This window comes from Fukomys damarensis, unplaced genomic scaffold (assembly GCF_012274545.1).
Source record: "Fukomys damarensis isolate Sample0158 unplaced genomic scaffold, DMR_v1.0_HiC HiC_scaffold_23, whole genome shotgun sequence".
NCBI lineage: Eukaryota > Metazoa > Chordata > Mammalia > Rodentia > Bathyergidae > Fukomys > Fukomys damarensis.
Window position 1 is genome coordinate 46,569,755 of NW_022900935.1, and position 6,718 is coordinate 46,576,472.

General features: G+C 51.6%; 1 long non-coding RNA gene across 1 annotated transcript; it reads right to left on the reverse strand.

Annotated features, from left to right (window-relative positions):
• Positions 1-538: 538 nt before the first annotated feature.
• LOC104871504 lies at positions 539-5,671 on the reverse strand. The gene is made up of 3 exons (XR_004518670.1): positions 5,010-5,671; positions 1,149-1,253; positions 539-874 (listed from the first exon to the last, which is right to left on the reverse strand). It is a non-coding gene; the product is annotated as an uncharacterized LOC104871504 (long non-coding RNA).
• Positions 5,672-6,718: the final 1,047 nt, after the last annotated feature.

Below are 6,718 nucleotides of genomic sequence, written 5' to 3' on the forward strand. Positions count from 1 at the left end.
GGGCCGACGAGGGGATGGCAGGGCGCGGGGGTGACATTTGGAGCTTTGGTTGCATTGGGGGCCTGCGAGAAGGAGCGGAGGGGAAGCGAAACACCAGCCAGGCCTGAGGTCGCGGCGGCCCCAGCTTCCTGGGGCGCCCGTTTTCCCAGCGAGCGGTTTCCCTTCTTGGGGCTCTCTTGGTCCTTCTCCAGTCCACGCCAGAAGCCAGAGTGCGGGCGGGAGCCGTGCCCTCCTCCTGGGAGCGGCGGGGCTTCGGCTCTGAATGGGTAAAACCGAGTGTAACAATGCGCTATTGGGGGGCTGGGGGAGGGGAGGTCGCGCGCCTGAATGGCGGACCCGGGCCGGCGTTTCCCAGCGCTCGGCACTGGCTCCCTCGGCGCCTTCACCGTGATTTCCGCTGGCCCTGATGCCAGACCCGCGCGGGACCTGCACGGTTCCCTCCCAAGCGAAGCGCGCCCCCTCCCCTGTATCTCTTCCAACGCGGTGGTGTGTTGAGAATTCAAGGGCATTACATCTGGTTGCAATCCATTTTCATGCTGCTGCCGGGCTGTTAAGACCTCGCGCTGACGTCAGAGCAGGGGAATTACTTCTTTTTATTTTATCTTTTTTTGGTTGTCTGCTGCCCCAGGAGGGGAGGCGGGGGTGGGTTAAACAGCTCTGATGTGGAGGCGCCAGCGCGATGGGAGCCCAGGGCTGCTTCTGCTTCTCTTCCTGCCCCCCTCCCTATTCTCCATATGGACCTCACTCCCCCTAGGGTCAGGCCCACCCCGGCTAGGGGACACCTCGATGGAGAGACCAAGCTGTGGCCTCTTCCGATTCACTCCACGGCTGCGTTTCCAGAGACTTCCCTGGGACTTGGCCTCTGAACCTGGAGCTGGAGAGAAATCTAATGTCCCACCCTTCTCCCCTTGCCGGACAGCCCAGAGGGTATCTGGGGCCCAGGAGCAAGGAGCAGTGGAGCCAGTCATGGCCATTCAGGTCTCAGCAGCCTCGGCCCAGAAGTCTGGCAAAAGCTTTCATAGCCAAAAATCTTGGAGAGGAGAGGGTATTAAGGCTAATCCAGGGCCCAGAAGCCGAGCTATGCAGTGAGCAAACTGTGACCCTCCCCGACCAGGCATCCTCAGCTCTTGTAGACAGAGGGCTCTCACCTGCTCCAGAGCCATCTCCACTTTCACTGACCGTGAGGTCTTCCCTGCTGCATCTCTTGCACACTCCTAGCACAGTATGTTGGCTTTAAGACTCCTGCCAGTGACCTTTAGTATGAAGAAATACATTAGGTCGTAGTGCTGTTCACACCCACATCATATAACAGAAATGAAAGTTTAGTAGTGAATAAGCCCGCTGCTATGAGTGCTGGTGTTTGATGCCTTCTGTTCTAGTTGACTAAAAGAATTACTGGTAGCAAACCAGTAAGTCAGTGGTTTCACAATCTACTGATAGGTCATACCCTGTGTGAAAAGGCAGTCCTAGGAAGTGGATCTGTCGTTCAACAAACAGTAATTTATGAGGAGACTTTTTTTTGGTACTGGGGATCGAACTTGGGACCTTGTGCTTACGAGGCAGGCAGCAACACCACTGAGCTAAATCCCTGGCCCATTGCTCTCTTTTTTGCTTTTGTTGCTCAAGTAACGAGTATGTTCTCACTGTGAAAAATGCAACTACCTCAGAAGTATAAAGAGTAAAAGACCGCTTAGCACAGGTGACCCCAGTTAGGACTTTAAATGTATCCTTTGAGTTTTTGTTACTTAATTTATACTGTGTATCCTATGTGGAGATACATAGTTTCCTTTTTCTCCAAATGAGATCTCTCTGAGGCTCTTATTCTGCACCTTGCTTTTTCCTAACCTGGTGGGGTTGGGAGATGAGGTGCTTCAGGGAAAGGCTCTGGGTTGACTCCTGGATCTAGCACATAGTAGAGGAATAATTTACCTCTCTGGGTGTTGGTGTCCCCATCAGTACCACGGGGAGAATCACTGTGCAATAGTGAAGGTTCAATTAGTTAATCCACATGAGGTTTAGAACAGTCCTTGTCCCTGTAGATGCTGGTCGTTACCATCTTTATTACCACCCTCTGTCAATGGTGGCCCACATTTGTATCTCTTTGTGTTGGCTGCCTGTACAATGGTGAGGATGTGTGTTTTTGTGGTTCCCCAAGGAGGAGGACATGCTCATAGGAGCAACACGTTTTTCAGATCAAGGTCTTTGTGGAGCAGGAACCTGGATGCTGAGCCTCAGGAGACAAGGACTGTCCAAGGACCCACTGCTTTCAAATTCTTGTGCTTAATGTCAGGGTTCAAGCATGGACATATCCCTGCATCTATTACTTCAAAGGTCACACACCAGGCATGGTGGTGCATGCCTGTAACCCCAGCACTTGGGAAGCTGAGGCAGGAGGATCACCAGAAATTCAAAACCAGCCTAGGCTACGTAGTGAGCTCAAGACCAGCCAAGACTATACAGTGAGACCTTGTCCTCCCCGCCCCCCCCCAAAAAAAATCACAGCCCAGGGATCGTTGACCAAGGCCTTGGCCAGAGTCTGGGAGGGCTTTGTGCAGGTAGGGGCTTCAGTGCCCCAGAGCAAGTGCCTCAGGCACAGGTAAGAACTCAAAGGGCACTCCTGGCAACAGGAGCACAGTGAGCAAATCTTTGGAGCCTGGAAGAGATGCAGCCTGTGTATTGTGGCCAAGAGAGAAGGACTTGGCTCAGAGAGAATGGTGACAGGAGAAGCTGGGCTATAGCCAGGGCCTCCGCACCAGCAGCCCTGCACCCCCCACCTTAGGGGGCTGTTGGAATAATCTTCTTGAGCCACAGCAGATACACTCCAGGGGCTCCTGCTGCCTTCTAGAGGCCCAGCCCATGGTCCTTACACATTGCTCAGGGCCTCTCCTGGCATCCTGTGCTGCTGTGCCCCAATGCCCCATCTGCCCCGCCCTCCTCCCAGGGCAGCCCTGTGCATGCCTACCCCTGTTCGGTTGCCTGGCTTGTCCCTTCCACCTGGCCTGCCCTTGTCTTCCTCGCAAGACCCAATCAGATGTCCCATTTCCTCTTCTGACCTCCAAGGCAGAATGAGTCATCTCCCTTTGTCTATACCTTCGGCCTGGCATTTATCACAGAATTATTGGCACTTCTGTCAGTGTGTCCTCCTCACAAGGCTGTAGCATCTCAGCCTGAAGTGCAGCTCCTTCCTCTCGGCTCTGTTTCAAGGGCGAGGCCCAAACACTGCCTGCTCAGCAAGGCTTCCTGGCGCAAGGGCCAGGTGAGGAGAGAGGGTGAGAACCTGGCCTCTCTTTCTGGGGCCCTTTGATCCCAGCAGGGCATGACGGGCTGTGTGGATTCTGTGCTGTCACACTGGATGAGCCAGTGAGAGGAGGGTATGTGGGGGGTGGGGGAGATTCTCTAGGTTCCTGGAGGGGGCTGGGAGAAACTGGCTCATCCTGTTTCTGTGGGGATGGAGGTTGAGCTGTGCCCTGTTCCTGGTGGGTCACTGGGGATCTGAGGTTGGAATGTGGGTGGGGGGCAGGCCTGGGGTGCAGGCTGGAGCTTGGCTGGCAGAGGGCAGATTTTGCTCTACTGGTTCTTGAACCTGTTTGAATAGCGTGTGTGGGAGTAGTGGGAGGCCCAGGGATGATGACGAGAGATGGAATAGGGGGAAAAACTTGGGGGCAAAGAGACAGCAGAAGGCGGAACGATGAGAGTGGTGAGAGCAGGAGAGTCAAGGAGATGGCAGGGATCCGGGGACAAGGAAGGAGCAGCTGATAATCCTGTTGCAAATGGACATGCTTAAGATCGGGGGAAAAAAAAAAGCCAGGTGCACCAGGGTTCTGGCTAGATTAGACATTCATTCATTCTTTCATCCGTTCACTCAGCACCATTCCTGTGTTCACACTAGGCCCCAGATCTGAGCAAGCTGGTGGCCCCACCTTTGGGGCCCCTGAGATGTAGGACGCCATTTCTGCATATAGTGTCCAGGGTGGGGGCTACCTAGGATGCTGTGGAGGACAAGGGAGAGTCCTGCAAAGAGGGGAAATGGTGTACCAGGCCTGGGGTGGGGGTGTTGAGCCATTCGTTAGGAGCTCTGGTTTGGAGATGGTGGTCAGGGCAGCTCCCTGGCCCCTCTAGCTCAGGGCCATCTGTGTCTGGGCAGGGTGCGTAGCCTTCAGACCATGGGGCAGGGTGGAGGCAGGGTGGGTAGGGCTCAAGGAACAGGAGCAGTGACTGGCTTGCTTAGCACCAGAGGCTCACCCACAGAGGACGACATGCAGAGCTCAGTTTCCCCCTGGATTCCTCCCCCAGAGACTGTACCCATCTGCAGGGCAGGGTAAAGAGCACTGGATTCAGAATCAGCCACTCAGGCAATCAGCCCTCTCTGAGCATCCCTCCTCTTTCATCAAAAATGGAAACATGATGGGCTGGGGTTTTAGCTCAGTAATGCTGCACCTGCTTGGCAAGCACAAGGTCCTGAGTTCAATCCCCAGTTCCACCAAAAAAAAGAGAGAGAGAGAGAGAAACGAATTGCTGTAGGTATTGGAGAAGACCATGTTAGAAAGCAAGAAAGCCCTGTAGCTAGGGGACATAAGCTAGGGGACATAAACTCAGGTTTTGGGTTGGCTGGTACCAGCAGTGCATTCTCTCTCTTCCTCTCTCTCTCTCTCTCTCTCCCCCCTCTCCCTCTCTGGGGTTCTGGTTCCAGGGCAACATTTCCCTCCCTTTAACATGATCATGATAAGAGGCCCTTCCCTGTGGATGGTCCGTCGCCCTCAGTTGGGATATTATTATTGGGTGTTTAATATCTACCTCTACCATCCCCATCCCTGTCCCCACCTCTGTCTGTCTCCTCTCTTCTCTCTCTGTGCTGGGAGTGGAGTCCAGGGCTTCCACGCATGCTAGATAGGCTCTCACAGCTGTTTCCCTATCCCTAAGCTGCTGTTTTTGCTAAAGGACTTTGTGCACAGAAGAGATGGTGAGGATTATTCCTTTCCCGTTCACAACAGGTCACCTCTAAAACTTACCTGCAGGAACAATGTCCAGAAGAAGTGCTTTGGTGCTCCTTTTCTAGACAAGTGGTGGTGGGTGAGTTGAGTAGATCTTTCAATCAGGAGGCAGGTGAGAATTACTGGTTTTCTGGCAAGAATTTCTGTTTCCAAAGGGACTCTGCCCCAGTAGTGGGAGTGGACCCCGAGAAAGTGTTCAGAAACTTGTGACTTCAGTGGCAGTACAACCACAAATCATCCATTCATTTTTCATTCATAAACCCAGGCTGAGCACCTGGCAGACACCAGGGTGATGGAGACACAGCCCTAACCAAGCGGCAGTCCAGTACAGCCTAGCAGATATACAGGCACTCGGGACTTGGACTACCTCTGCTCAGGGTTGGGTTCTATTGCTCATTCACCTGGGAAAGGTATTTCTCTCTGTTACTCAGGAAAAATGATCACATCTTAATAATTAATAGATCTGAGTTCATATAGATAAGATCCAACAGTGTCTGAAACAGTAAGTCCCCGACTTCACGAATATTCCAGTTGCGAACATGCACAGATTATATGAAGGGACCTTGAATTATAAACATTCTTAGACACAAATTGTAGGAGTAGCTCACGTGTCTGCAGGACACTGTCACAGTTGTGCTGCTGTGGTGCTCACCGTACAGTTTGATAGTATACAGTAGCACAGCGCTCTATCAGAGTCCAGGATGTCCGGGAGCGAGAGGAAAGGCAGTGGTGATGTGGAGGGACTGAAAGGAAGTGCAAAGCAACATACATTTTATATGTGTGTCAAAGGTGTTTAAGACTCACTGTGTCAGACTTATGAAGGAGTCTGATTGATGACATTCTCCTGGAACAGAACTCATTAGTAAGTCCGGGACTTACTGTACTCAGAAGGTGCTAAAGAATGGCTCCTCCTCCTCCTCCTCATGGTCACTTTTGCCCAAGAGAGCCTCTCAGAGCAGCTTGGTGATGAGGGAGTTTGGGCCGGGTAAAAGTCTTCCTACAAAGGATGGAACCTGTAAAGGAGTGGCTATGTTTCATGTCATCCTACCCTGCCACCAGAGAGGCCCAGCTCCTAGACTCAGCCTCAGCAGTCCCCTCTAGGTGACCCAGAGCTGCCTCTGTTCAGCTTCAGGGCCCGATGAGGGCAAGGGCTGGAGAGGCCACACACACAGAAGAACATCTCATTCTGCCTGGTACCAGGCAGTATCAGACTTGCAGAAGGAATTTTTAAATTATTATTATTATTATTATTATTTTGTACCAGGGATTGAACTTGGGACCTTACACTTGTGAGGCAGGTGGCAGCACCACTGAGCTAAATCCCTGGCCTTGCAGAAGGAATTTTAATATCCAGTGTCAAAGCTAAAACTTTTTTTTTGACTAAAGCATCATCAGTTGCTAGAGGCCACCACACTATCTCTGAGTCCTTCAAACTCTGAGTCCATTTCCTCATTTATCAAAGGGCAAAAATAAGTACCTATTACATAGTTTTGTTTTTAGAGGATTAAGGTGGCCTTTCCAAAGCACTTTGCATAGTACTTGCTTCAGACATACAACAGAATGCTTAATTCATGTCAACCTATTTCAGGTCCTAATAATAATTTTCAGAAAATGTAAGGTAAAAGATGGTGTGGGTTTTTTATGAAATGGAGTACTACTCTGCCATAAAGAAGGATAAGCTTAAGACATATCTAGCTAAATGGAAGTATCCCAAGACCATACTCTTA